The 15,106-nt window shown below is 40.7% G+C and overlaps 1 protein-coding gene across 33 annotated transcripts in view; it reads right to left on the bottom strand.

Moving 5' to 3' along the window:
- The window catches only part of LYPD6B (LY6/PLAUR domain containing 6B), a 170,125-nt gene that overhangs the window by 64,168 nt on the left and 90,851 nt on the right, over window positions 1-15,106 (bottom strand). The gene's annotated exons all lie outside the window — the stretch shown is intronic.

Below are 15,106 nucleotides of genomic sequence, written 5' to 3'. Positions count from 1 at the left end.
TGAGAAAAGAGACTATGTCTGTTTTTGTTCACCCATTCTTGTGCCATTGGCACAGACTAGAGGCTTAATAAATCTCAGATGCATGAATAGAAGGAGGATGAACACACAATCTCAATAGGATTGTCTTCTTTGCCACCCTATTCTCTCTCATTGTCACCTTTGGTCATGTGTTTCCTTTGCTGAGAAGGTCCTGCCCCCTCATTACACTTACTTCTTCAAAGGTCTGCCTCCCCACTATTGGAAACAAACCTTGTACACCTTCTAAGATTCCTTAAAGCACTTCCCTAATTTCTCTTTCTTGTGATTGTCATCCCCACTTTCGCTGGGTCACCCCTCCTCATTTGGATTGACTAGACGATCACACCGTGGAGCGTGGGACCTAGCTTCCTGAGCAGTCCTTGAGGGGTGGAAGGTGCCAACTTGAAGTGAGGTAGAGTTAGTGTCTCATGGAATAAAGCTTGACCAATGGGACAAGGAGATGGGAGTGAGGCTTGCAGATACGTCCACCCTCCTTTCTCTCTCCTATGGACTGTTTCAAGGTATGGCCCCTCCTTGCAGCCCTCCTGGAGAGCTGAGCCAAGTGAACGAGCTGCTGAGACACAGACGTGGTTCTTCACGGCTCGCTGAAACGTGTCAGCAGCGCAGGCATCAGCACATCTTCCCTTGTCCCGCTTCTCTTCTCCCTCACCCTCCCCACCCTGGGCTTGCATCTTCCAAATAAATTGTTGGCACCTTAATCCTTCTCTCAGACCCTGCTTTCTTGAGCTTCCAGGCTGATATCCTCTGATATTCCCTATATCCTCTAAAGAGAAAAACAGTACCTATTGCCCAAGCACATAGTATTTGAGAGGAGCTTCTCACTAAACGTCCAATGAGTGAACAAAGCTATGGAATCTTGGCCTGGACTAACAGAAGGGAATTCCGAATCCCTCTGCTTAATCCTGCACTGGTCAGAACCCACCATCACCAGGACGGATTTCAGTTTTGAGAAACCCAGTTTAAAACTGTTTCTCAAAATTTTTGGATGATGGACCTCTTGGAAAATCTGATGAAAGCCATGAACCCCCTCCCAGAAAAACACACACGTGCATCAGTTTGCTTTCAGTTTAGGGGGTTCTGGGAACCCCTGAAGCCCCATCCATAGGTTTCATGTTAAGAAACGCTGCTTTAGAGAATTCAAGACAAAGAGGAACATGATCAATGGACAGTGACAAGCAGAGCAACCGAAGCCGTGCTTTACAAGGAGCAGGGGAATGAAGACTAAATCTTAAAAGAAAAAAAATCAAGGAAGGACAATATGAAAGCTGGTGTATTTGAAGGCATATCAAGTGGAGGAAGAATGAGATGTTTGTTCCTAGAGTATCTCCTCTTCTGTGGGGGTGACTTCTCTGATTTCCCCAGTCAGATGTAGCTGTCCCTTCTTTGTGTTCCTCTAGCCCCAAAAGTATGCTGTGATTCCAATCCATAAAACCCTAGACCTTTATCTAAAGGGCCAGATAGGTGCTCCACTCTCTGGAGCCAAAAAAAGCAGTGCTGGGAGACTCCACACCCATCCCTGTTTCCTCTTTGCTTTGTAAAAATCATTCTCAGATCATGGGCAATAGAGGCGGCAGGTGGCAAGCTGGCTTTGGCCGCAGGCCATAGTTTGCCACCCCCTGTAGGAGCCTGCAACCAACGATCAGTCCATCTCTCCCACCACACTACGAGCTCCCCAAGGCAAAAGTCATGACTTAGTTCACCCTGGGGTTCCAGCTCTAACACAGTGATGGGTACACAGGTGAAGCTTAATATAGGCATGTTGAATGAAAGAATCCCGTGCATCTTTCAAGACTGAGCTCATACGACACCTCTACAAAGACTCCCCTCATCCTCCAGTTTGAACTGATCTCGCCTCATCTGGTGGGGCCCACTGACCACTTGTAGGCACCTAGTTATGCCATGTATTGTGGTTGTCCACCAGCTGAAGTGACCTACAATGAGTAGCTCAGGCAGGAAAACCAGAGAATTCATTTCTTGCCAGTTTTCAGGTTGGTTTTTCACTTCCTTATGTGAAATATAAAATAACCACTTACTATGTATTTCCATAAGCTAGCCTTTTTCAAAGTCATATCAAAAGTGGGGATGGCTCCAAGAAATCTGTTAAATATTCTTGTGCAGCTGTTCACATCTTAGCATGTAATTAGTTATAATTGCAATTTAAAAAACAATTAAACTCTGTGGGTGTTATTTACTGCATCTCATGATGATTCTGTCTTTATCCTCCTCAAAAGAGAGACAATTAGATGGAGATATCTGGGTCTAGAAACTACCGAGACAGAAATGACAAGTTTTTGTTACCCGCAGTTAATTTTCTTTATCGTTCTTTTGGGGTGAGGGTGGGGTGATTTGAGAAAACACCATTTTGCAATTTCAGAAGACAAATTTCTAAAATCATCAAATGGGATAGCCAAAACTTGGTGGTGTAGACTGGTGATGTCCTCAGCACAGGAAGACCAAGAACAGCCATTTCCCTTGACTGTCCCTGCCCTAATGATAAACCCAATGGCATTTATATTCCTAAAAACAAGTTAGACCAAAATTTACATAATATTAGCTGAGAAGCTGAGATTGGAAAAACAAAGAGGAATTAAAGTGTGTTAATGTTCTTGTCTTATATGGAAGAAAACTACCAATTAACGTAAACTTTGCTGGAAAGTAGATGGATTTATGAATATTTAAAAAAATAAAGGATAGTCCATAAATGTAACGTGGTATCCTAGATGGGATCCTGGGACAGATAAAAGGCATTAGGTAAAAACTAAGGAAATATGAATAAATATGGAATTTTATTATAATGTATCATTATTGGCTCATTATTTGTGACAAATATACCACACTAATATAAGACGGTAACAATAGTGGAAACTGGGTGTGGGGTGTATGGGAACTCTGCCCTCTAACTTCCCTCTCACTCCTAACTTTTTTCACTCATATCTCAGGAAGCTTATCAGTGATCTGTGATTAGATCACCCAATTAAGAAATATTAACTGAGGGGCCAGCCCCGTGGCTGAGTGGTTAAGTTAGCACGCTCCACTTCGGCAGCCCAGGGTTTCACGTGGACATGGCACTGCTCGTCAGGCCACATTGAGGTGGCATCCCACATGCCACAACTAGAAGGACCCACAACTAAAATAAAAAGAGCTATGTACTAGGGAGATTTGGGGAGCACAAAAAAAAGAGAAATATTAACTGAGCCCCAGGTATAAGACCTCAGTAAATTCTATGTGACCACATTCCCAGGAAAAGCATGGACCTTCCTCAGCTTCCTCAGGTCCTGTGCTTCCCCAGACCTATCACAGGACCTACAGACTGTAGGTGCTTAATAAACATTTGTAGAGATTGGCTGGATGATGAACTCACCTGGAGAGCTCTTAAGAAAGACCAATGCCCAGAGCCACACTAACAGAGATTCTAATTTAATTGGTCTTGGGTGGTGGCCAAACCACCCGTATTTTTTAAAAAGCTCCCCAGGAGGTTCTACCATGCAGCAGGGTCAAATATATAGGATGAGTGTGTAAGATGAACTAGAGCAGACCAAGCCTGGATGTTAGGAAATCAGTTAACTATTTATTACAAGAGTACAGGCATGAGAATTTCAAATCATTACTATTTTCTCTTCTTCCAGCCCCTATAATTCAGTGTACTTGTCTCCAGCAGCTGAAATGTGTAGAGTGTCTGCTTTTAAGAGTTAAAAATGTTGGGGCCAGCCTCGTGGCCAAGTGGTTAAGTTCACACACTTGGCTTCGGTGGCCTGGGGTTCACTGGTTCAGATCCTGGGCACAGACCTACACATCACTCATCAAGCCATGCTGTGGCAGCATCCTACATAGAAGAACTAGAACGACCTACAACTAGGATACACAACCATGCACTGGGACTTTGGAGAGAAAAAAAGAGAGGAATATTGGCAACAGATGTTAGCTCAGGGCCAATCTTAAAAAAAAAAAAAGAGTTAAAGATGTAAGGCGGGGACAGTGGGGTCAACATCACCCCCATGGTCTATTGGATGGTCAGATAAGAAACGTTTCTTATGAATTCAGAGAATATTCTAGTCCTCAAAGAAGAAGGATGTATTTTGGGGAGAAATAACTTTAAAAAGTGCATTGACTCTCTCTCAACAATTGATAGAACAACTAGACAGAATATCAGCTAGGAAACAGAAGAATATAAAAGAACAATACCATCAACCAAAAGAATCTAACAGACATTTATAGAACTCTCCACCCCAAAACAGCAGAATACACATTCTTTTCAAATGCCCATGGAGTACACACCAAAAGAGACCATATCATGGGCTATAAAACAAACCTCCACAAATTTATAAGAATTTACATCAGCCAGTGTATTCTCCAACCACAATGAATCAAACTAGAAATCAGTAACAGAAAGATAATAGGAAAATCTCCAAACACTTGGAAACTAAACAATATATTTCTAAATAATCCATGGGTCAAAGACAAAGCCTTAAAAGAAATTTTACAATATGTTTAACTGAATGAAAATACAATATATCAAAATATGTGGAACACAGTTAAAGTACTGCTGAGAGGAAAATTTATAGCACTAAATGCGAACATTAAAAAAGAAATGTCTCAAATAAATAATCTAAGCTCCCAGCTCAAGAATCTAGAAAAAGAAGAACAAGATAAACACAAGGCAAGCAGAAAGAAGGAAATAAAAACTAAGAGCAGAAATCACACAGAGACCCTGGGAGAACATCACGTGACCAGGAAGGCAGGGCTTGAGTGATGCAGCTGCAAAGCAAGGAACAAGGAACGCCCAAGGTTGCCAGCAAACCACCAGAGGCAGGTTTCAGAGGGAGCATGGCTCTGCCAAGACCTTGATTTCAGGTTTCCAGCCTCCAGAACTGTGAGAGAATAACTTTCCGTGGTTTTCAGCCACCCAGTTGGTGGCACTTTGTGACAGCAGCCCCAGAAAACTAAATCAGCTTCCAATCAGGTAGAAGAGAAAAAGGAAGAAGACGAGAAAATCTGATTAATCCAACAGAAGGCAGCAACTATTTTTTTAAATAGAAAAAAGGTTTTCTATAACAAATAGAAAATAGAATAGCAGAAATTCAAATATATCAGTAATTCAAAAATTATGGACATATTAAACTTATTTATTAGAATACAAAATGCTGAATGGTTATATAAATCTGATTCATTTATATAGTTTTCAAATGACATTTCTAGAACAATAGAACAAAATGATAGAAAATGTACAAAGAATAAAGAAAAATATACACCAATGCCACCTGAAAAGAGAAAAAGCTAGTGTAGTAATATCCATATCAAAGTTAAAAAGAAACAATTCATGCTCACAACCCACCAAGAAGAAATACTGAAAATGTTCCTAAACAACTCGGCCAACAAAAATACCAAGGGAAAGCCAACAACTACAAGGGCAAATGGAAAGCCCCACAGAGCGGTAGATGTTCTCTTCTGAAAGCAGTGATCTGAGACAAGACGCAGTAAAAAAAATCAGAGCTAGAGACAATGTGAACAATTGAACCAGCCAGATTAATCTAAAAATATGCTTAAAACCTTATTCCCAAAGAACAGAATTCATATTCTTTTTTTTCTTAAGCACATGGGAGCATTTATAAACTTATCCACGTACTAGGTTTCCAAGAAGTCTCACCAAATTTCCAAGAATCACGGTCATATAGACAACATTCCTCACTCAAAACACAATATTATTTATCTCCGAATTCAACTTCACTCTAAGAGAAATGCAAGCAGCATTTTTCACTTATATTGCAAACACAAAGGAAGGGTAATACGAGAGTTGGTTAGGATGTGGGAAAATGTGGACTCTCGGCCAGGATGTGAGCATAAAATTGATATAACTTGGCAATATCTATCAAAATTGAAAAAACACATTTCCCCTTTGCCCACCAATCATTCCCAGGAATTTTTTCCTCCAGATACACTTACAAATGTGCAAAAAGAAGAGTGAAGTATTTTCATTACAGTATTGATCATTATAGCAAAAGATACAAAAACCCTAATGGCCATCAATGTGGGAATGATTAAATTGTGGTCTTCTCAGATAACTGAATATTAAGAATGAGGTGGCACCATGAGGAAGAGCTCCAGGATCTGCAGGATGTGAAACAATGTGTATAGTGATGATCATTAATCTTTATTAGATAGGGGAAGGGTATTCACACTCTAGAGACACACCCTGCTAACAGAATCTGCTAACAGTACTTGCTTCTGGAAGCACTGGGAGATAGGAAAGACTCATTTTCACTAAAAGATAATATCCGCATTTTTTACCATGTTCATGTATTACAATTCAAACAATAAATAGGCAAGACACCTCTAGTCGTTTGATTTATTCATTTAAAATACAGCGTCTAACTAAAATGAAGTCTCTAGTGATAAGCCTAATAAATGGCAGAAATTCCACATTCCTTTGCACATTCCCTTTAAATTCCTTCATTGACAAACTGTCAGGACTAACGTGTCTATGCAATTAAACCAGCAAACATGTTCAACAAGATTTTAAGAGGTTCATTACCTGACTGCTCTATGCACAGGTGCTCAGTCAAAAACTGCAGGGCAGACCATTACAAACAAAAGGAAGACAGCTTCCCTTCATGGCAAGCCAACTTGATGAATCCTGGCTATCTCTCTCTGCTCCCCCACTCCACCCTACGCCCAAAGGTCACAACAAGCACATTCTGGTCCTGCCTCAGGACCTTTGCATGTGCTATTGCTCTTTCCTGGAATGGTCCCACTGCCCAATATCTCAACATACCTCCTACACACACTCCCAGGCAGTCACATGATTCACTCAGATCTCTGCTCAAATACCACTTGTTCAGAAAGGCCTCTCCTGACCAGCTTATCTAAAACAGTACTACCTTCCCAGACCCTCTCTACCTTCTTACCCTATTTTATTTCTTTTTTTGTCACTTATCACTATCTGACATGATTTTCACTGCTTATTTATTTGCTTCCCACACTAAAAGGTGAGCCCCATGAGGGCAGGGTTACTGCTATCCACCAGTACCCAGTAGCATACAGTAGATACTAAATAAATGTTTGTCACATAAATTAAACAAAATTTGCAGATGGGAAATCTATAGCACAGTTTTACGTTTTGGCCAAACCCCATCTCACGTAAGTTTATTTTTTCAAACTGCAGCTCTTTTTCATCTTTAATGCCTAGCCAACGATCAAAGAAAGGGGAAAGAGAGAAAAGCTGTTCCTGGAGAAAGAGCAGGCTCCAGAATGGGAAAAGAACTTGTACCATGATGCTAGATTTTGTTGAACATCACCAGGCTAACACGTGATGGGTTCAGAATCAGTATTTATCTTCTTGGTCATCCCATCAGAAAAGTTAGGGGAAACCTTTTCAAAAGTATGGGGAATAAAAACCCAATGCTACAGAAGTATTCTAAAAGCAAGGATGAGTTTAAGGAAGTTGTCTGAATCGAATTGTATGGGAGGGACTTGGTCCTCACGGCCCAGCAAGTGAGTCAGATCTAGTCCCTGAGGGTCAAGGATTCAACTGCCTGTTCCCTGGAGGGACACCCCGACCCCTATCAAATTCAGCCCTCTATTAGACTTCTCCCTTCTCTGGGCCTCGCTTATCAGAGAAATGGCACTAACCTACATCAGAGAATCACAAGAACAGAAAGAAGTCTCCCCACCTTGCCACTTCCAGACAGTTCTGCTCTGAAGGTGCCCCTCTCTGGTTCTTTAAGGGAGCCCCACGTCCTGTTCAGCACTGAGTCACAAGCTCATCCCTCACCCTAGTTTCCCAGCTCTGACCCAAAGAGAAGACAGTGTTAGCTCTATGGCACTGAGCCACACAGTCCACTGTCCGCAGCGCCCCCCCCCACCACATCCTCATAAGGCACTACACATAGAACGACCCTCCAATTCCCATCACATCCACAGGGTTCTCTGGGGGCAGGTTATATACTTTTGTGAGTTAGCACACAGCGTGGTATCAACCCCCCAAAACAGTTTCTGGAATCCAATTCCAGTAAAGAAAATAACTGTCTACTATCGAAAGACCAAAAAAAACCACATAGGTGAGTCTACTCCGCTCCCCACCCATGGGCTTTTCCAGGCTCTATTCAGCAAGTTCTTCTTATAGTCTAACCTAATTCTTCCGTGAATCAATATAAGACTTCTAATTCTCCGTTTTCACTGGAAAAGGAGAAGAGTTTAACTATTGTCCATCTTATATATCTTCAAATACTTAAGGGTCCCTTTCTGCCTTCTCTTCTCTAGAATTAACGAGCTCTCTCCTGTAAGTCTATGGCAATCATCCAAATTATTTCATTGTCCCCTTGACCTTGAAAAACTGCAAGTTCGAATCAGAGATAAAAACAGTTATATTGCTGCAGGTTCTGCTTCTCTAATATTTCAACCTGCCCAATTATGATATCTCTTTGCTTATTGTATTTTAAACGCAGTGGAGAATGACAGAACAACTGCTTTTTTGAGCATCTGTTGCCACTGACCCTGGGTTGCCTCTGCAGTGTATGCTTACAGCATTTACCCAAGATTATTAAGTGCTCTGGTGACATTATTACAAGAAGGGGCAGGAACAGTGTCAACCTAATGAGGCGGCAGATTATATCTGATGGTCTCCACCAGAATATCAGCACAGGCCAGGCTGTGTGCTAATCAAGTCACCAAAGGCCCTTCACTCTGGGACAACAGCAGGCTTTGTCCACACCTGAAAGGAAAATGAGCTGCCTCTTTTCTAGTGCTAATAAGTTTAGTGGAGACGGGTTATGTTGCATGGGAAAAGCTGGGCTCGCCCCTTCCAGGGCAAGCATCCAAAGCCAGGGGCTTGAGGAGGCAAGAAGCCATTCCTTCCTGAGTTGGAACTTGAACCCCTTTGCTGGAAGGCTGATACCGTGTCCCTGAGCTCAGAATCACCAGCACTTTTCATGGTGCTTGACATGTAATGGGGGCACCATGTATGGTTACTGAAGAAATGAATGAATGAGTGATTAAGATTTACCTTTGGTTCTGAACTTGCTGGTAACTGAAGCAAAAAGAGGAATATACTGGTTTACACAGTTTTCATGTGTGAATATGAGAGAAGAGAACATGACTTCAGAAGATACAGTACTGCTGACATTGTTCTGGAGAATGTCGAGTGCATGCTTCTGTGAGTTCTTTAAAATCCTCTGCTGAAAACCCACGTAAAAGGCCAGCAATAAGTCAGTGCTCTTTACATTATTTGCTAGGTGGAAAGATCTGTTGGTCACACATGAATTTTCCCATCCTCACTGCTTTTGGGGCAAAAATCAAGGTCAGTCAGTAGCTTCTTCTCTGGTTCCTTAACAGCCAACATGAACATACTTTGGAGTCTCATTCACTCACACTGAATGGATGGGGTGGAACAAGAGACCACACGTCCCCAATGGCAGATCATTTCCAGACGGTTAGCTTAGGTTTAGAAATGAATCTATGGTTTCTCAGCAACTGGTCAGATTCCACTTGCTAATGATATACAACTAATTCTAGACTTATTTTTTCTCCCTCGGCACACAGTTACCAGAGTCTGAATATTCAAACAGGGCACAGAGAGTAACAAGGAGAACATAACTTGGGTTTAAAAAAAAACTAATTTCATTGAATAATATCATCACACATACACTCTTAACCCAGGCGGAAAGAAGCCACACTATATTGTCCTAGCTTCTAAAAGGATAAATAGAAACTTAGAGGAAGCAATAAGCCTTCCAAATTTTGGAATTTAATGATACATTAAAAGAGCAAAAAGCCTGATAACTCCTAATCTCAGCCAAGTTGAGGTGAAACAGATACTCTTCCATGTTATTAGAGGTGGTGTCACTGATAGATTGTGCAAAACTGCCCACAGAAAGCTTGTATCAGGATCTTAAAAATGTACTCCTTTGACCTAGCATTCCACTTCCAGGAATCTATGATAATGAAATAAAAGAATATTTCTTTATAAAGTGAAAAGATGTATATATAAGGACTTATTTGTAGCATGTATAAGTATTGCTTATGAAAGAAAACAATGGAAACAATCTACATGTCTATTAACAGAAAGTTGAATAAATAACGCGTGGCCTATTGGAAGAACGGCAGAGACCCTGTCAGCCCTGCACGCGCAAATACTTACTGAGCATCCGCTATGCTGAGCTTGGTTCCAGCCACTTGAGCTACATCACCAAAGTACAAAAAATCCCTGGTCTTGTTGAGTTTATGTTCTACATGTAACGCTTTTAAATAAATTTTTAATGGGAAATTCCAAAAAGGCTACATATTTTTGAAATACAGACATACATATATCTGCAAGACATATATTTTTGTATATACAGATAATGCCAGATGTGCCCTTAAATGAAGCCCTTGAAATAGCTCTGATGGCCCTGTGGGTCCCTTACATACAAATGAGAAGCCAGTGGGGCACTTTTAAGATAAAAACATACCACCAGTCTGAGCTTTGGAACACACTCAAGTGGATATGATTCTGGCTTTAATATATACACTAACTGCATGATCTTAACAATTCACTTAACTTCACTAATCCAGTTTCCCCTTCTCTGACTCACAGAATTACCATAAGAGTTCAGAGGAAAAGAAAAATATCTAAAACTCTCTACAAGACGTCTGGAAAATAGTAGATGTTCAATAAGTATCTGTTTCCTGCCCTTTCTCCTTAGAATGCCTTGAGATTAACCACTCACTGCCTTCTCTACTAATTGATTATCCAACTTAAAAGAAAACGTATCCTTTAAAAACATTTCAATAAATAATTATCGTTGCTAGGTCAAAGGGTTTTTAATTATCCTCTCTCGCCTGTCTCTCTCAGCCCATACACATACAACAAAAATCAACCAATCTTCTTTCCTTCAGCAACTACAGCTTCATACTTCTTAGCACTATTCCCTCTTCACAGAAGAAGCTGGTTAAAAAATGTTTTTTAATTAAGCAGATATCCATTAGCTTATTCTCACCTGTATTTGATATTCATATCTATCTCCACAAAATAGTCCTTTTCTCATAAAGCCTATAACTCAGCAAGAGTAAGTTTTTCTGCGGGATCTGGAGGACCCACACCCCACCAGAACGCGCTGCAAGTCCTGAATTGACTACAGCATCTCCACAATTGGTTTTCTATTGGATGTTTTCCCTTAATTCACACACTTCACTTAATGCCTCAGCCTGCAAGCACAATAAAATCTTTTAGTAGAATATCTACTAGATAGTGAAATTCAGTGGCATAAAATAAGCTGTCTCGTGGACCCACTGCCATCTGGGAAAGTGATGTTCTAAGAGGGAATCTGCTAAGAAGCTAATAGACCCAGATTCTCCAGGTGCTGTAGTTGGCCTCCGGCGACAAGGCTCTACCAAAAGCCACATTAATTCTTTCATTTAGTCCAGGACAAGAGTAGTTTATTGAGTATTGAAAATAACTTTTCTTGAAATCCACTGCCTTTATACCATATTTCATCAGATAAATACTTTCAGGAACTTAGCAGCAACAACAACAAAAATTGTGTCTTCTGAAGGAATGCTCTGTTTAATCTTATATGCCTATGAGAACCATGGAAAACAATATATTTTTCTTTTTGCTTTGGTTACCAGGAAGTTCAGAACTAGATTTAAATCCTAATAACTCAGTCATTTATTCATCTATTCAATAAACACACATGGGGCCCTTATTACTTGTCAAACATCATGTAAATTGCTGGTGACTCAGCTCAAGGACACAGAGTCAGCTTTCCAGAAAGCCTTGGACAGATACTGAATTAACAAGTGGCCATTAACTATGATTGAGCTACACATAGGGTACTCCGAGAGCTCAGAGGAAGAGCATCTCAGGCAGCCCTGGGGGAGAGAGGGGCAGGATGGGAGATGGCAGAGAGAATCAAGGAAGGTGCCCCCTAAAAATAATATATCAGTTCTGGTTCCTGGTAAATTATCTCTCATTTGATTTCTGATGCTTCTGATTCTTTAAAATTGTTTAAACTTTCATAGAAATAGATTGAAAAAATATATATTTAGTCATATATATGCATATTTAAATAAACACACTAAACAATATCCTTCTACCCTAAAGAAACCCTCAAAATTTACAAAATACAGTTTATAACGGGATATTACAAGGGACCCTGGAAAAATCAGACATAACTAGGAGTAATATGCTTTGAAGAGTTGATTCTTGTCATGAATATTTTCCATGGCTCCAAAATAACTTTGGTTTAAAAATATTAAGGTGCCCTTTTATTAATTTAGCATATTCTTAACCTTGTCTGCTTCACTATTGTTTATTTCAGCATGACAACCCAAAGACCTTGATCCAGTTGCTCTGGGCTGGTAGATAGTAATTGACAACCCAGATTAACTACATGAATCCTGGCTTACTTCCAGATTTGGATAATGCGAAACCAACGCATTCCTTTGCCTCCTGCTATACCAGCTTTTGCCTCTGTCACATCGTACGCTGAGAGAATGGGGTTGCTGGCATAATTTCAAGTTATATCATTGATTCAAATCTATCCCCAAGAAAACCTGCTTTGATTTCAGATGAACACTCTCTAGTGATCTGAATTGCAGGGGCAGTAAAACAATTCTACATTTATGTAACATTCCCATCCCCAAAGGAATAGTTTTCTATGCCTACAAATACGTTAGAAGCAATAAGGAGTTTGGTGGGTTGGAGTCTTTTTTGTGGCTTTCTAAAAAATCAGAATTCTATCTAGCAGAAATATCATGAATTTGGTGCTCAATAACAACAACTGCTATAATAAAGCATATTATATGCATAATCCTCATTTAATAGTAACTACTTCATAAACATATGGTAACAATGATAATATCCAACTTATAAATCAGAATTGGCAAGGAAAGTAAGTTGTGCCTTCAGGGAAGAGCTGAAGGGGAGGGCTGACCCCATCCTCAAGGTTCCCTCTGCCCAGATCATTCTCCAGCAGCTATCCACGTGGCTTACTCCCTCCCCTCCTTCAGCTCTCTGCTTAAATGTCCCCTATCAGAAAGGCCTTTCCTGACCACACTTCTTCAAAACAGCAACCCCAGCATTCCCTAGCCCCCTCCCCTGCCTACTCTTCATTCTTTCTTTCCATTTATTGTTTGTTTATTTTTGAATAACACTTACTACCACCAGAAACAAGTGTGTTAGTTTTCCTTCTTCTTTCAATGTGAATGTGCCCTAGGGAGCAAGGGCTGTGTTTTGTTTAATACTGTATGTCTAATATCTAGCACCAAGTAGCCATTCAATAAACATTTGATAAATGTATGTATATGCAAACACATACCTTTCCTTTTTTTTTTTTTTTGAGGAAGATTAGCCCTGAGCTAACATCTGCCACCAATCCTCCTCTTTTTGCTGAGGAAGACTGGCCCTTAGCTAACATCCATGCTCCTCTTCCTCTACTTTATATGTGGGACACCTGCCACAGCATGGCTTGATAAGCAGTGCATAGGTCCACACCCAGGATCCAAACTGGTGAACCCTGACCACCGAAGCAGAGTGCATGAACTTAACTGCTGTGCCACCAGGCTGGCCCAATATCTGATAAATGAATGGTTTTTTTTTTTTTACTCATTTATCTCACTCACATTCCATCCGTGCATCTTGACACTGAAACCAAGGCATAGGTAGAAAGGACATTTTCCCAACATCCTCCTCTCCTTATTTTTGCAAAGAGCAGCACCCTACAAAAATTCAAAGTTGATTGGAACAAATGCCCCAAGAAGTCCTTTAATCTTGCAGCGATACATCTAGAACTATACCTTACAGACCAACAAGTGAATGTATTTTGACTCAGTGGGTCTGACTCTGCCCATTCTTCATGGTTCCCAAAAATACTCTGGGAGTTTGTTTCTCAAAGGGAAGAGAAATCAATCAACATCTAGTTATGACCTTAAAATGAAACAGATTGATGCTGACTACACTGACACTCTTTCCAGCATAAAAGGGGTGGAAAAGGTACTAAGAGCAGTAATTATCAATGACACTGTGCATTCATGACTGTCATTAAACAGACCACACAGCCCAGTTTACCAAGGCTAATTTCTACTTCAGAATCTCTCCAGCCAAAAACATTCACCTCCCTGACTGTGAGTCCATAAGACCCTTGAAGTCTTATTAAGTTTAGCTAAAGAGGATGCAATCCAGATATGCAAAGAAATGAGAGGGTGTGAGTCACTTAAATCACAGGAGATGTAGAAGCCAGTAAAAGGACAACCACAAAATATAACTAAATAAATAGCAAAGTATCTGACCCATAATTGCTCTTGCTTCTGTCACTAGAAGGGAACATACCATAGAAAAAAATTTAAGAATGAGTAAATAAATAAAAGCATCAGTCCACAGAAGCTAAGGGGCTTTGAGCAGAACATAATCCTAAGTCTCAATATTCTGTCTTGATGTTTGCTACCAAAGTGTTCTCCTAAACTGCCTGCCAAGGAGCAATGAAGCACAGCCCTAGCAATTCTCTCAACAAGCCACCGAGAGTGGAAGGCTAATTGAATGGGGCAGGGCCAAGTGCCGTTAACAAACTGCACATCTGTAAGATGGAAGTAAGCTGTCCCCATCTTTAGCAGTAACTCTCTTCTCTAACTAGCTCTAAGAGATTTTTGAAGCCTTTCTCCGTCTTTGGGTGTAGCTGCCAATGAGTTCACTTCTATCTGCGGAAAGAAGAGGCGGCCAAAATGTGGGCCTTTGCCCAGCAGCCCCTGCAGCTGCCACGGAAGGAGAAATCCGAGCTGCAGCTGACCCCTTCCTGGAGAAAGAACATATGGAATCATGTTCTTCGCATTATTAACCTACGTACCTTTTCAAGTCCTAAGTCCCTCTTCTCAGAGAAGAGAGAAGCAGCACTGACCAGCCACACAGGCCCACACCCATACTTTCTTTTGGGGGCCTGTAGAGGAGCCCTTTCTAACTCTTGGCTTATAAACTATTACACAGGAGACTTGCAGCCCTGAAGTAATTAGTGGCTTTTTGTACCTTCCCAAAATGTTTTTCCCTTGTCTCCCATCTCTTTATCTTTCTCATACTTTCTTAATCTTTCCGTTTTTTTCCTTC

The sequence above is a fragment of the Equus caballus genome, chromosome 18 (assembly GCF_041296265.1).
Source record: "Equus caballus isolate H_3958 breed thoroughbred chromosome 18, TB-T2T, whole genome shotgun sequence".
NCBI classification, from domain to species: Eukaryota; Metazoa; Chordata; class Mammalia; order Perissodactyla; family Equidae; genus Equus; species Equus caballus.
Note: the sequence above shows the minus strand (reverse complement) of the source record. Positions and strands in the feature narration are given on the sequence as shown.